Source organism: Corvus kubaryi, unplaced genomic scaffold, assembly GCF_017639235.1.
Source record: "Corvus kubaryi isolate FWS band 111438036 unplaced genomic scaffold, C.kubaryi_AGA036_p1.0 37300, whole genome shotgun sequence".
Lineage (NCBI taxonomy): Eukaryota > Metazoa > Chordata > Aves > Passeriformes > Corvidae > Corvus > Corvus kubaryi.
In genome coordinates, this window is record NW_024581093.1 from 11,448,104 (window position 1) to 11,464,800 (window position 16,697).

At 40.2% G+C, this 16,697-nt stretch overlaps 1 protein-coding gene across 5 annotated transcripts in view; it reads right to left on the minus strand.

The window, feature by feature from the left end:
- The window catches only part of ADCY7 (adenylate cyclase 7), a 60,548-nt gene extending 44,072 nt beyond the window's left edge, over positions 1–16,476 (minus strand). For 4 of the 5 annotated variants that reach the window (XM_042027531.1, XM_042027530.1, XM_042027526.1 and 1 more), the window contains exon 1: positions 16,415–16,476. The gene's annotated coding sequence lies outside the window, so the exon portion shown is untranslated. The remainder of the gene's footprint in view (positions 1–16,414) is intronic. The other variant, XM_042027528.1, reaches the window with a different exon arrangement.
- Between the last annotated feature and the right edge of the window lie 221 nt (positions 16,477–16,697).

The window sequence follows — 16,697 nt, forward strand, 5'->3', positions numbered from 1 at the left end:
TGTATCCAATATTAAGGATGAGTCTCTGATAATCATGAGATGCCTCATGTTCCTTTGAAATGGACCAGTGTTATCTGGAGAGCAGCACATGAGAAGGATGTCCCAGAAATATCATAATGCCTTTTAGAAAAATTAACTATGAGAGTTTTAAAAATCATCCCATGTTTATGAAGGTGCTCAGTTGTAGTTATTCATATTTGTAACACACTCTAGAGAATTACAGTGTGATTTTAGAGAATAATGTCAACACCAAGTTGACAAAGTTTCACTGACTTTTACTTTTTTTTTTAATTTTTAAAATCTATGCCTAAAAACATAATTTTGGTCAGAGCCCTTGATAAACAGCTTTATGCAAGATTCCCTTTAGTTACAGAGGGATCAAGGCGCTGCTCCCTAGAAGTGTTACCTCAGGATCAGGTCCTGGGGACAGTATACTTTCTGTCCTACACAGACATTATAAACAAAGATAATGCACAGGAGAAATGCTCCACATCAAAATGTAAAGGGAAGAGAGTTAAAAAAGAAAAAGATTCTCTCTGTATTTGTAACTGAAGTTCCTCAGAGGCACAGAGAGCAGTCTGCTGATAAGCAGCAAGTTTCCGGCAGTAAAGTGATACACAAAGTGCTTGGAGCCAATTTTTGATCTACAAGACAGACAAGCCTCTCTGCATTCAGCACTAACCACAGGAGCCTATTTCCCTAGCAACAGCTTGTGGGGCACTTTCATTTTAACTGAAGAACATTCAACCAGTTACATTATGAGCCCTGCACCTTGCTGCTACAGCAGCAGTTGCTTTTCACACCTACCAAATTGTTATTTGTGTGGTATTGAGCTGCTGGATCAATGGTGCACCTGCAGCACAGATTTGCTTTATCGTGTTTTGGTGGTTTGGGGCTTTTTTGGATTTTTTTAACTATCTGAACTTTATTAAGCTAAAACTGGTCAAAAGTCAAAAAAAACCCCAAAACCTTACAGTATGGAAAAAAAGGTAACTTATATACTTAGTAAAACCTCTTTTATTTTCCAGATATTTCCTTTGTTTTAAGTTTGGAGTATTAGAGCACAGAAAAGCACTCAACAGCAGTCATGTATGTAACAAGCACAGTCCTTGATTAATTTTAGGGAGACTTAATTCAAATAAATGAGACAGAAAATGTACTGAACTAATAATTCAAAATCAACTAGTCACCATCAGATCAAATGGCATAATGAGATAAAAAAAATTAAAGTGACAAAAATTGAGAAATTGCAATCTAGGAAGTAATCATTCAAAACTGAGAAAAAGCAATATCCTTCAATGAAAGTGTAATTGAACGCTACAACACATCCATCCCGAGTTTATCCTCAGACACTGAGGAAGGAAACAACAAGTTTTCATTAATACTATGCCCCAACGAAATGAAAACCACTGATGGACATCAGCCATAGCCCAAAGGTCCAACCTGTTTCTTAAAGATAACCATGATTCAAAGACCTCACATTCTGCACAGAACCCCAAGGAGAAAGCCAGCAGTTACACGTAGGGAAAGTGCTCAACCAAAACCCATGCAATGAAGCACATCAGGAGCAGATCTGGGAAGAGAATCCAAACTTGAGAGTTTACTGGTCAAATCTTCCCTGGTAGATCAGGGAGTTCCTGTAGAAGCACAAATCACTTAAATTAGTGTCAGCTGTTCAAAATTCTGATTATTTCTGACTTCCGCTGAAGTTGTTCAGCACAGTTTAAGAGCAGGCCTGAGAGCCAACTGTTGCCAAAAGCCCAAGAACATTATTTCAATAACCACATCCTGTGGTTAAAGCACAATAAATTCCAGAATTATTTTTCATCCTTGTAATCCCGTATTTCCACCTTGTGCACATACAAATTCTCAAAACCTTCTGAAGCCCTTAGCCCCTGTATGAGAAGGACAACTATATTTAAACCAAGAAGTCAAATCCATTTTCTTTCATCCCTCCTATGGATTTTCTCTGACAGGCTCCAAGTGTGCAGCATCCCCTTTCTTCTCTCCTAAAGGAACTGACCTAATGCCAACATCCACCCACAAAAGATGCCAACAACATAAATGAATACTCACAAGACATTTTAGGAATACAGTAGTCCCAAGCTAATAAGGCACAAATAATTTTTGACTATAACAATTCATTACAGTAAACATCTTTGTTGGCACTTAAATCTTTTGCTGGATTTTATTCTCCTACTTCCAGAAACTGATATAATTCCTGGAGGAGAATGTCTGTTCAGCTGTGCCAGGAAGCACAACGCTGGGCTTTAAATATCACATAAAATAATAATTAAGTTATTGTGTAATAGCATTATATTTTCAAAAATAAATATATAATTAGATAAGAATGCATGATGTTAAGGATAGCAGAATGCCCGTCCTTCAGCTCCCACTGACAGACATGGTGGTTACAAAAACAACACAGTGAATCAGTGCTGTAAATTCACTTACAGAAACGAGGGGGGATCTTTCATTTAACACTAGTTTTCCAGTAGCAAATGGAATCAGCATCTCTGAGCAAAGGGGTGACAGAACAAGGGATGAAATCATGAGGTTCCTTTCATTCCTTTCACATGGCTGTAACACCACCACTACTGAGGTACAGTTCAAGCTGACACCTTTGCCATAGCTTCCTTATTGCTAAGGTACAGCTCCCTGCCCAAGCAGCAAACCAGATATAATGGGGGAGGGCCTACATGTGGAATGGGAGGTGTTGGGGATGTGCTCAATTACAAACATCTTCAGCGGCCAGTAAGCGTTTATTCATAAATCACCATCCTCCCTACACACAGAGTTTAGGTCAGTTTAATGAACAGAAACCTAGAGAGGAAGTTTTGCTCTCCATTTTAAAGAAATAAACCCACAGGTCCTGGCTATGGCTCTGCAACAGGGGCATCTACAGTAATATTTCTCAACAAGTTTCTCCTCCTCTTCCCTCTTCCTCCCCACCACTTATTCCTATCTTGTTGCCAAACCATTCTTTCAGTACGTGCATGTCACTGTTTCTAGAACTACATAAAGTCAGTTCAACTCAAAAATAACCATTTGTCTCTCCTAGGTTTTGTTTCTTTTTGTCCAAAAGGCATATGGGGTCAGTGATGGTGTGCAGCAGCTTTGAGGGCACCTCAGCCAGCACAGCTGAGAGCAGTTGGCTGCAGAGCAGAGGCAGAACAACGAGGTGACAGCAGGAATGTGCTCCTTAACCTAAAAATGCTGCTGCAGTGGTCATAGGGAGGAACTGTGCTTCCACATGTGCCCCAAGATGAGGAACAGCCCAGAGAGATGCTAGGCAAGAGCCAGGAATAGAAGAGATCAGCTTCTCAGGGGAAAACAGACCTCTCAATGCCTTTAGCACTAAGCAAGTAGTCAGGGTGGTGTGAAATTCTCTAACGTATGACAAAAGCCATTAATAGTTCAGTTATGCACAGTCTGTGACCTGCAGGAAATAGTCAAGACTGAAAAGAACAGGGACAGATAAATATATGCAAGCAGCGAAGACTCACCCCAGTCAGATTGGATCACCCCACCTCTGAAAACTGAATGAGGAGATCCAAGATGTTCTCCCAGAGCAAGGAGGAGAGTTGTAGTTGCATCATTTTTCTAGATGAGCAGTGTCAACGATTTATGCTGAGTCAGCCCTGAGCCCATCAATGCCTTGCGCTGGTCCCTGGGGCACTGTTCTATTAGAAGTGATGACTTTCACAACAGGCTGCTGAGCAGGATCCAAACAGAAACACACTTATTAAAGAAAGGAGAACTGCTACTTTATTTTTCAGTAAGAGCAAGAACACGCTGCCAGTACTTTGGGCAACTTCCAGCAGCCAAATTACTGTTAATGTCCAGAACGCTTTCCACTTTTGTCTGGGAGTTTCCAGGATGAGTAAATCAGACCTCATGTACTCTTATTTCTATCAACAATTCACAGAATGAAAAAGCCAGAAATAAATCAGACTTGCTAGAATCACCCTGTGAGCAGTACTCAGGTTTATGCTTCCACCACTAAATCACACTTCAAGTTTGCTGCCTAAAATTCCAGTAATTTCATGAGGAGAAAAAAAAAAGTGCTCTTCCCTTCCACCTTACAATTTTTGCATGACAAGATATACACCAAAAGAATCTGTATTCAAGAGCAGGAAATAGGGAAGGAAGAATTAAGGGACTTTGCAGATAAAAAGAACTATTTGAAAAGTTTAGCTCACTCTGTTAGGCAGAATGCAGTTAAGCACACAAACTGAAAAAATATCAAACATATGTGACCAATTTGCAGCTTCTAATATGTTTTTTATCTTGCGCACCTTCCAGAGGCTAATCTCCAAACCAAGTACTTTTGCATTTGATTGCCATCTCAAAAGACATATGAGCTCCCAGCGATAAAGAAAAGAAAAAGCCAAACATTTACGTGTGTAGAGTGTTTCTGACGTAACATAATCCGCACATATTTACAAATCCAAACCCCACACACTAACAGTTCGCTCATTTTTGTTGGTTTTAAATTGATTTTAACAAATGAAGCAGAAATTACTGAAATACCATATAATGCAAAATATGATAAACCCCATGTTCATATCTATCTCTGAGTTAGCCCACTTCATACAGGAACTAACAATCAAATGTTTCAGGGTAAGGAAAATCATAAGCCATATGCAACCCTTCAGTGACCTTAACTGTGCATAAAACAGGCAAATCTACATTTTTAGGTACTCTATGTATTACACACAGACATAAAAATGCTGTAACCTTTATTTAAATCATAAAACACTGGTTTACACCCACATTTCTACTACTTTATCACCATGCTAAGCCTAAGCATACAGACCTGCAAGTCAGAAACAAGGAAGGGAAGGAATAAAATGTAAGTGAAAATGCCTGTTATGTGTTTTTGTTAAAATCCACTCCTTAAAAATGACTGTTAGCAATTACTCTGTTCAGGTGCATATATGTTGGACTATACCAATAATTTCATCACTGGCTATTTGCTAAATATACCTATAAGCATGTATAAGCACAAAGAAACCCCAGATGATAAAATAAGTTGAAATTAATTGTAAGCAAACAGTCAAAACTTAGATCTCAAAACACTCTAACTGCTCCACAGCATTTTTACAAAAAGACACTGGAAGTGTTCAGTGACAAGCATAGAAAAAGGCTTTCTATGTCTTTCACACAAGCTCCCATCTTTAGGTGGTTTAAAAAAAGGTGTGTGGGGGAGACAGCAGATTTGCAAGAAATGTGCAAAAGTTCGAGTGATGTTCAAAGAAAATCAGTGGGGTAAAAGAAAAAAGTGTCCCGTTGGGAAACATATTGTACACTGTCAGTTGCAGATGTCAAGCACAAATTAAGAAAGCATTAAGATAAATTTTTATATTTAGACACCAGCTAGTGTCTAAATGTGATGAATATGGAAACCAACAATCACTGAACTCTCCACCCAAACCACTGATTTACGAAATCCTGATTTCCTAGACGGGCTGACAAAAGAAGTAAAATGAAGCAAAATCAAAGCTGCAAATCAAGCATCCCAAATATAAGAGAGATTTTACACGTACTATGAGCACTAGATGTCCACTTTATCAACATCACAGCTGAAAATAAATCTGTATTATGAACATAAAGCAAGACTCAAATCAACCAGAATAAACAAAAGTTAAGATTTTGCAGAAAAAATATATTCATGACAGCAAATATAATAACTAATACATCAATTATTTAAAGTGGTGTTAGATTTTATCAATTTCCTTTAACGTTTCCTCCTTTGGCTGAGATGAATCTGAACGTTAGCACAAAACCATGTTTCCCAAGGGGCTCTGACAGGGCTGTGTGTGAGTGACCTCCCCAGAGCCGATACAGACTGGACACAAATGGATACTCCCCCCTTGCAGCCAGGGAGCAGCACTTGGCTCCTCCTCTGAGCCCTTGAGTGATTGTCCCAGTTTGCCTCGGTTTTATGACCGTACAGAAAGGATCAAGAGGAGGTCAGTCTAAGGAACAGGGATGATTCAGTGAATGACGCATCAAGGAACTCAGACTGCAGGTCAAGAAACCCCAAAGAAGAAAAGGAGTATTCTCATTCTGGCAAGAGTCAGACAAAAGAAAAGTCAGGAAGCTCATCAATAAAAGCAGATATTTGTGTCAGTACTCTGAGCACGCAGTATATCTAGTTCTGGTCAGAAATTAGTCTCTTGCACAAACAAGCTACTGTACAAACTCAAGGTAACTGCATCAATACAAAACCCAAAATGGTACATTCCAGAAACAGAGCATATAACCTTCGCCATATAGTTCTTCAATTAGTATGCTTGAAGTTATTGGGAAATATATGCAAAAAACTAAAGGTCCAAAGAAACTGTTTAAAAGTTTGCTGACTTCGTCATTAAGACAGGAAGGAAATTATAAGAACGTTTAGGACCACTGACACAGCACTGGTGTTTTATCAGAATATTAAGGTTAGCAGACATTTTTAGTGGACCCTAAGTCACATTTTGTGTTTTAAACAAAGTTTTTAGCATTTGACTGCAGAGAAACACTCACATTCAGCCAAAAGGAGATAACAATTCGTAAGAGAAGTGAGGAATCAGCATACAGTTCTGAAAGGCTTTTTTCTTTTTGTAAACAATTCAAAACCAAAAGCTATGTTTGGCAATACTGCAAGGAAGGTGCAGTAACCCCTCATGTTACTACCATGTTATAAAAAAAGGCTTGGCTTTTTTAGAAAGAGAAAGGGCAGGTGAATAAAACTCACTGTTGCCTATCTTCCCTATGCTGTTAGCTATATAGCAACATAGAAAAGAATTAACAATTAGTGAATAGTTTATGGGAATACAAGCAATCATCTCAAGTAGGTTAGAACTAGAGAAAACTACATCTTGAGATCATTCTGATGCAGGGTTTACTTCCAATAAAATGGCACACAATACAGTTTGTGTGCTACAAATGATCTGTCCAAATTATCAAATTATCCAGATTTTAAAGATTTTTTAAAGGCTACCATGGCAAAGAAAACTACCTACCTAGTTATACAAACAAATTATCAGCAGATCAATTAAAACATGAAGATTAATAGCATGTAAAATTTCCCATAGTAACTGCCAATGTAAAAACTCACAGCCTCCTGTAAAGAAAAGCAGAATAACTGGTCTCACAATTTACCTTATGTTGGATAACAGCATACAGAGGTAATAAAAAAGGCATTTTAACTTGCTCCCTGACAACATTTTGTGCAGCCACCCTCCTAGGTTATTGTCTAAAAACTACTGTGGCCATAATTACCATGTTGCTCCCCTGGTGTAAGAATATACATTTATGTTAGAAGGTATTTGTGCAGCCTGTGTGCATTGCTGGGGGAGGTGAGGAAACTCTGCTATCATAAGCAGCTCTGCTCTGTAATCTCAAATTCCTCATGGCTGTCACAGGAGCCTACATGTATCTGAAGTTTTCCTGGACATTCCTAAAGCTCTTTAAACATAAGAGTCCTTCATTTGACAAGGGGAGCACAGGAAGGGCTGGTTGGATGGCACTGCAAGGAGCAGCACTCAGCCTCCTCTGCTGAATAAGACACCAGCAAAGATCATCCACAACCACCTGGCTGTTCCCTAGCAGAACAGGTGCATATAAAAACCAGTTTTTCAGGTCTGAACTCAAATTGTAGGGTAACCATGCAACAGACCACCCAAGGGTCTGTGACTGGCCAGCAGTTGCACAGCAGCAGAGGGAACCAGAATCAAAGTCTGCTTGGATCCTTCTCACGAAGCAAAGCCCATACGGGGAGTGTCAAGTACAGGAACAGGGACGTGGGAAGCCTGGGAAGCATTGACTAAATCCTAAAGAACACTTCAAAGAACAAAGATTCAGGGAACAGCATGCTGTATAGCTTGTTTTGCACTGACCAGCAATTGCTAGCATCGCCTGGAAAACTGCTTTAAAAGTTCCCCCCACAACTAGCTCTATGTCTTTGTGACTGTCAGCTATCTCATGCCTCCAAGAGTTAAGTGTTACTAGCACATGGGATCCCAGAAAAGTTTGTTTACTTCAAAAAGACAGAGTCAGAACTGATTTCAATGTCCAGGGCATTTGTTCCTAAGGTCCAGGCTGAGTGAGTGGGTGCAGAGAGGCAGCACCCATTGCATATGGGGTGGACACAAATACAGCTGACTGGTGTCTTCCAAAGAAGGCACAGATCAGGGTGATACCATCACTAACTTGCATACAAAAAGAGAACTTATTAAAATTCAACCACAAGGCTGGAAAGAGCGATGGAGTTGTTCCCCACTCAGAGCTGACACACTTCCCCTGCCCACTGCCAGGCCACTGCTCTGACAGCACAGTTCAGGTTACAGCAACTAAAAAGTATTTCTGGACAACTTGATTTCCAATGTGTTAGGCAGCTGCCTTCAGAAGTGCTTCTAAAATACAGCAGGTTTCCAGAAGACATACACTACGTTCTCCCTTCCGGTATCTCCAGAGTCCCCCCCATCGATGGCACTAACCCAAGCCTGACTCTGGATCAGGGCAAGTTCTTCCCGGGTCCACTATAGTATCATTGTGCAATAATAATGCAATATAATTAGGTCTCCCCTGCCTGCAACCCATCCCATTTCTGTGAGGGCAGTGCACAGCTAAAGAAATCCTTCCTCCTCCCCCTGATCTCACTTTTTTCTCCACTTGAAAACCCTTCAGGTTCTAATGAGAATATTTTTATAGCACATGAAAACTGCAACAATTGATTCATGGCTTTCTGATTCCCAGAGTTCCCATGGTTTCTACAACCACATAGTTTCTACAACTACTTACCAGCAAGTAGTAAGTTTGGTTGTTTTGGGGTTTTTTTTGGCTAGTGCTTCTTAAAAAATTGGCTGTTTGTAAATGCACAAGCTCAAAGAACGATGCCTGGGATACTGATATACAGAATGTGATGAAGATACTGGGGTACTGATGCACAGAATGTGCCATTCAGAAAGATAAAAAGACACAAGCACAGTATTTTCGATTCTGTGGCCTTCAAAAATGATGCTTTAGTTAGTTTTCTTTATTTATGCCAATAGATGTACATGTATCTTTACATATACACATTTTTATTGGCAGCAGAGAACTCCAGGAAAAGCCTAACCACGAACAATGCAGTTTAAAACAAGTACAGGAGAATGCATTTCCAAATACAGCTGCCTGCATAAAAGTAGGACAGAAATTAATTCAACATGTAAAACAAGTGTTTAATGCTACTGTGATAAACCAGTTTAGCTACAACTACAACCAAAATCCCTGTGTAAACATGCTTGATAAATGGTTATGGAATACAGAGCCAATATAAGAAAAGAGCAACTCTTATTTCTTGCCTAAGTCCAGAATCTTGAAAAGCAAAACTTCCTCCTTTATTCTCCCAATATAAGATACATTAATTGCCATTTAATCTCCTTTATCTAACAAGATTGCTAAATAATTGGTCTGCACCTGATCAGAAGCAGTTAACACCCACATGCAGCTCTGCTCAGACTGAAAACCTGTGTCACTGAATCGTGTTCTACAACTCCACAAGTGAGCTCTGAACATGCCAGCAATCAACACATCAGCTCACTGGAGAAAATAAAACAGCTGGTGTGGAATTTCGCCTTTTGTGGCACTGTAAAAACTGCATCAAACTGTTTTTACAAAGTAACTACACTGGGTTTTTGCTATTTCTTTGAAAGCCAAACGTGGTGTTTGTACTGTTATCAAATCAGATTCTCACTTTCAGAGCAACTCCTAGCTCTGAGTACCTTCAACAGCTGTGTATTTGTATTTGCAATAACACTGCACAGTCTCAAGCAAACCACAATATACATCAACCCCTGCTGTAGCGCTGCAAAGCATCTTCTGCCTTATTTTGAAAGTGCAGCATCCTGAGGGAGAAGAGAGTGGGGGGCTTGTAATTGTTACAATTAGCAATCTAAAAATAAAAAGTAAAAACTACTAAATTCAAAACAGGATACTCCTCAGGAACTTGAAAAAAAAATACAGATGATTTTTAAAAAGCACTACAGTGAAATATTTTTACGTTCATTTCCTGATGTAAAACAGCAGAACAGAGCTCACTCTTAAGAAATAGTGAAATCGGGATAACAATTCAACTGGCAATGCCTCCAACCAAAGCACAGTCCAGATCACTTTTCCAGCATGTTTTCAGAAGTGTAACTTACTACTTGGATAACCAGGAGCCAAATTTTACAGTACAGCCACCACTGACAAGGAGGGAACTGTCCCCACGCGTCTCTCTAGAAGTTCAACAACACATTCTGGCCACTTCCTCTAGCCTGGTTGTTCTGTTCCGACAGAGGAAAAAAATCATACTTAAAAAACGCTTATCCTATGAAAAAAAAATTGCATTTTGTCCATTTAGCTTCATGAATCATCTGCAGCAGGTCAGATGAGCACCAGTGCCGACTTCAGGGGGGGGTGGTGGAAGCACAGGGGCAGGAAGTAAACAGAGCTGCTGGCTTTTAGTGACAGCTGCTCCTTGAGCCAGCTTAGCTGCACCATAAAAATCACAGCCTTCAGTGCATTTACTCCTGCGTTCATACTCAAAGTCATATATTTCTAGAAAAAAAACACTTTTTTTATTCAAACATCATTAGTCATTGTTACATAACAAGTGAGCAGAAAGGGATTTAAAGTTCCCAGGACGTTCCCAAAAGAGGCTGTGTCCTCCTGTATATACACAAGACCTTGCTGGAAAAAAAAGAAAAATCATTAATTCATGAACAAGGTGGATATTTCATAACAGAGAAAAACTGGGCCCAAAAACCCCAAAACTCAATCTGCTCACAAGCATACAAAGTGACTGGTAGTTATGTTAAATCTAGAGGAATATAAATTTTAACCTCAAAACCAAGTTCCTGATTAAAATATAATGCCTACAAACATTTACCACATTTTCTGTTATTTGTATTAGTTTATTCCCATAAACTTGTATCTCATGAATATATAAATGTTTGTTTTCTTGGCATTGAAATGCCTGTCATCTTCACAGCTGAAACTGCCAGTAAAGAAGGAGCAGAAGGTCAGGCAAAGAGTGTCAGGAAATGAGAAAGTTCTGATAGCGGTACCCCAACTTCCTTTCAAATGAGAAAATTGAAACCAAAATTCTGTTCTGCTACTGCAACTTATTTTTTTGATTTATTCCCACATGTACTCAGTAGCAATAACAGGGAAAAAGAGACAGACACACAGAAAAGCTCCAGTACAAAGTTCATCCCCTTTCAACTTGACCCAGTCTGGGGTTTTCCCCACAGCCTGACTAAGTCTGAGCTTGTTTGAGCAAGCAGGTCCTGCCTGAAATACCGCAACAGATGGGCTCAGGTTGACAAGAGCCAGATGCTGAGAATATCTGGCATTTAAATGATCAGGGCTTTATTGCCCATTGCCATTAATTTCAGTTGAGTTTGAATAAACTTTAGTGAGCTCAGTCTGTCCCAATCTACCTTTGTGAGCTCCTTCCCAGCTGCACTCTTTACCCAGCCCTTCCGTGTGATCTGTCATCCTATTGGAACACTTGTTCCCTCACTATTTTGGTTACCTGGATGGAAAACGGTATTCAAGTAAGAATTAGTCACTGCTAGGTGGTTTGATCATCGACTAGTTCTTTCAAAGAACCCCCAGTATGAATGTTTATTTTTATATAAATAAAGCAGAAAATGTCCCAGACTGGACATTAAGTAAATAATTAAGTAATGACTAAAACCCAGGCTATAGCACAAATGAAGAGCATCTTACTGCAATATTTTATTCAACTCATTGAAATGCTAACTCATTATTATTAGTCATAACAAAAATCCATGGAGTGAAAAGTAATAACCTAAACCCAAAATTATATAGTCACAGGTAAACTATTTCTACATTTGTCTACCTATAAAACACTTACTATGTTGTCTCCTTCCTTGAAATAAAGTATGCAGTCTCAAGACCTGACAACTTTGTCAAAGCCCTTTAAAGCATTTTTGTATTGATTCTATTATGAGACTATGCTTGGGGCTTTATAACAAGCCATTTACAAGGCAGCATTATCAAAAAAAATAGAATTTATTGCTATTCTTGCTGAACACCTCAGAAAAATACATTCCTTTCGTTGTGGGCTGAATGGGAACTTGCATGTCAAACAGCACTTGTCTCTGCATCCCACAGAACAGAAGGTGGGACAAAGCCCTGCCACTACTCTTAAGCGATGCAGGACACTGGAGAATGAGCCTGAAAATTACCTCCTTCAATTATCTTTGCCAACAGGCCCCAGCAGCAACCTGAGCAGAGCAAACACACAGACACTGCAGTGAACAAAGCACACATGGAGCACTGGGGCACTGGAGGGAGAAGCTGCCAGAAACAGCCAGCTCTGCTCAGAAAGACTTGTCACCTTTCTCTGACTTATGCCAGTTGCAGCCTTGGTAATCTTTGTTATTTCTGTTTTTAACTAGAATCATTATTTATTCACTTTAGTTTTGTGCCCAGAGACAGAAGTTAAACACACCCTGTTGGTTCCTTCTCTCTAATTACAGACCAGAAGCTACTTTATTGCTGAAAAGAGGATTACAGAACAGCTGTTAAGAGAGGAACGTTTTGGCCATTAGCTGTGAAGGAAGCTCTTAGGAAAAGCAGTGTATACAGCCCTGCTGCCACAGGACAGACAGCTTTTACTTTGTTTCTTCTTTAATGCACAACAGACCTGAAGCCTCTGAACTGTAGGGCCTGTGCTGTAAAAATCAAACCAGCAGCTTGGCTGCTACAGGGGAGGATGTTTGTTTATTTTTTATAAAAGTGCTACTGAAAAGAGACTACACAAAACAAAGCTGTTTGAAGGGCACATTTTGACACATGTCATAATTCCAAGGTAGTGAGGTAAAGCAATGCTTTGGTTAGAAAAGGAACAACAGCCCCAGGTTCTACTTAAATTCTGCTGTTTATCTTTGAGTAACCTAGACAAAATCATTCCACCTTTTACACCTTAACTTTACTAACTCTGAAAAGGTAATATTCAGCAGTAGCAACCTACACATGGCGTGCAGGAAATTTCACTACAGCATATTTATGCTATCATATGTTATTATTAAGCAAAGAAAAACACTTCCAAAGGGAAGATCCAATGTATGGCTTGCCCCCTTGCCTGCATATATGGATTACCCTGTTGCTCAGCACCACAAGACAGAGCCTGGATCCTACTTGAGGAGCCTCAGGAAGATAGGATGGTGTTAAAGGTGAAAGACAAACAACAACAGTTACTTGAAGTGATTTCCAAGTCTCTGGAGATAACAATGATAGTGATTTTTATTATGAGATAAGAGTGTTGTAAAATTCCTAATTTTTTAAGACAGCATTTTTTTTCCAGCTGAAAATGTTGTGGTTTTGTAAGTAAGAGTAGGAGAAAATCTGAGATTGATGTGTTTACTGTTCTCAAAATGTAAAATATAAAATTCATTTTTTTAGCAAACACGAGACAGACTCTTCATGAAGTCCGCTGTAATGGCCTGAGGAAGAAGTTGCACTTCCTTATTGTAATACAAGATGATCTAACTACACAGTGCTTACAAACTATTTCACACTGTAACATCCTGTCAGTTTAGCAAATAATCATCTTGAAACTTTGCAGATGTTAGTTTAATAGATTATCTCTCTCTTTATGCGGTATTCAGGTTAGCTCCTCGAATGGCGCTTTAAATTTGAATATTGGCTGGGTTTTATTAGGGAAGAAAAGAGAGATCTTTGGCTCAGCCAGGTCCCAACTTTCATCTGAAAAGCCTTGTTGATTTAAGGAAGATCTGTAACTCTTTAGCAGTGCACCCAAGTCTTTGGAGCTGCTTGTGAGCTCACTGTTTGCCAGAGAGAGCCAAAGAACAGCAGAGAGCAGCGAGTGGCAGCGCAGGGGCCAAGGCTCCCCAGTGCCACTGACCCTCCCGTGGCACCCACAGCACATCCCACTCCTGCCCAGCTGCACCTACACACCTCAGCTCCCAGGCTGACTTCCTAGGACAATAAAACACTCCTTGATTTACACGAAAAATTATTTCTATACAGAAAAATCCCAAATGACACTTGCAATACAGAAGCTTTGCACATGCTGAGTGCAGTTTGACCATTACATTTTATTAATCTGAAACAAATCCAGGTAGTCTGGATCCTTTTTCAGAAAGATAAAACATAGCTTCAACACAAACTCTAAGACTGAGGGAGCAATCACCGGGTGAAGTATTTCACCCTATGTTTTACAGTCTTCATAATAAGTTAAAATCAGAACAAGTAATTTTGATAAATTCTGCAGCGTTAAACCCAAGTCAATGGTGTAGCGCAAGAATAAATCTAAGTTTTCAATTTAGAGATTTTATTGTAATTGCATGGTGAATACTGCCTTTTTCTATTTCTTTTTCTTTTTTTAACCTAAGAGCAACTAGCAACTACACAAACACCCACCTTAACAGAAAACAGTGATCATCGTTTCTAGGCTTACACCTTAAACTAATTAGCTCTCAACCAGCACCTGCTCTTTCACTTAGCACAAGCCCTGAGAACATAAATACCCACATACATTAGGGAATGAAGTCTCTCCTTTGTTTACTCTTAATGGTGTTGACATTAGTTTCATTAAGAAAAAATTTAAGCAGTTTAATGGCTGCTTTACAAGAACCCCCAATGACCCTAATTGCTGTTCCTAATGGCTTCTGGAAGCAAAAACAACATGCTATAATGGCCATTAGAAATCCATATTGGCTTACTGTTTTCAGAGAGGTATTGCATGTACCCCTCTGTTTCTGTTCCACACTTCTGGATAGGGGAAACTGTCAAGGTGTGGCGACTTTGGCAAATACTGGTTTTAATGTCACCCACTCCAGTGAACACTTTTTTCAGAAGTACTTAATTCACCATAGACACAAATATACCATGAGTGCACTGTATGACACCTCAACACATTCTTTCTCCACCTATAGCGGATCATAAAAAACTGTCCAGATCTGTACTTCAACATTTGAAAGATCAGGATACGTAAACAAACAATGAAACCCCTCCAACACATACAACAACCACTCCCCACTCTTTATTTATTTACTTCTGACACAAACATTAAACCCTTCTGGAATTTTTCTCTTTCTCTCCTGGAATGCTGCTTGCATAAAAATAGTATAGGAAATTATTCTTATTAGCCTTTAAAATATATAATAGCTACAGAATTTCTTCATAGTACTTTTCCTTTTTAGACATAAACAAGTTCATATATATATATATATTTTTTTTTTTTTTTTTTAAGGTGAGCTCCTTTTAGAAGTTCCCAGGTCCCTCTCTTCTATTAACAAAAAAACCCCCACCCCCCCCCTCCAACCCTTCCATCGTGAATCTTAGCAGAAAACAGTAAGGTCACTAATGCAGGTACATTTACATCCTATTTCCCACTATGAAGAAATTTTCATATTGCTGTGTCCAGAAGCTTTATTCCCTGTAATAAATCTCAACCACTTCAGAATCAAATCCAAAGTTTTTAGGTACACTTGTGGGGATTTTCCCCACCTTGTATTTGCACAGCACTTATCACAGCAGGGTCTTGGGGCACAACCAAGCGTGTCAGGCTCCCAGTAATACAGATGAAATAGAACACATCTGACAGGAGAAAAACAGACTTCTGTGCTGAACCAAATTCAAACATTACACCGCATATTTACTTTGTGTCTCCAAAAAGGTTTCAAAGTGTCTCTGCCCCGTTCTCAGCACTTGTGCTGACCACATCCTTACTGCTTATGACAGAAGTCTCAGGCTTAACAGACTTGAGTATGGTCCTGGGTCATTGCTGATGATATGCCCCGTTCCTGATCCTTCATCTGCCACTGGCAAACATCAGATCCCAGCAATAGTGATCCAATGCTGTTCTATATGTTTTAAAGCATTTCAACCCCTTTATTACCAGTGGTTATAAAAATGCCATAACACATCCCATGGAGATTAGAAATAACTTACCTATTCAGCAGTAAAAAAAGACACAAACCAAACTTCTGCTGATATTTCAAGCACGCTCTGGTATTTAAGTACCTCCTTCAGCAGTTTAAAGCCCTATTGTGCTAAAAAAGTGCAATCCAAAAAGGATCCAAAATACGCTCTAGTAAGAAGCAGCCAGCTTTTGGCTTTTGAGTGCAAAAGACAACCCCAAACTTCTCCATTCATGAACCAGTGCTCAGGCCTCGCAGCTTTACCAAATCCGCCTTTTCTGAGCAAAATAAACTTGGAGAAGAGGTTTATGGGCCCCAACACTTTTTCGCCGTTCCCAAGTGTATCAAGTGGTGTCACACGAGGTAGTAAATAACCATTACACGGGAAACTCATCGAGCCCTCGACTCTTGCTGTCGTGCTCCGCGCAGCGCGACCCCGAGCCCTCACCCTCCCAGGGCATCTCCCCTCCAGGGCGGTCTCTCACCTGCGGCCGGCGGAACAGCAGCGGGGCAGGGCTTCAGCTCCTGCTGGGGCTGGGACCGGGACTGGGCCCTTCTTCTGCTGCTGCTGCTGCTCCTCCTCCTCCTCCTGCCGCCGCCCGAGGTGTCTCTGGGGCCCGCGGAGCCTCCCCGGCGCGGCGAGGGCGGGACCGCGGCGGCATCGCCCCTCCTGCCTCTGCCTCTGTGCCTCTGCCTCTGTCTGTGCCTCTGTCTGTGCCTCTGCCTGTGCCTTTGCCTCTGTCTCTGTCTGTGCCTCTGCCTCTGCCT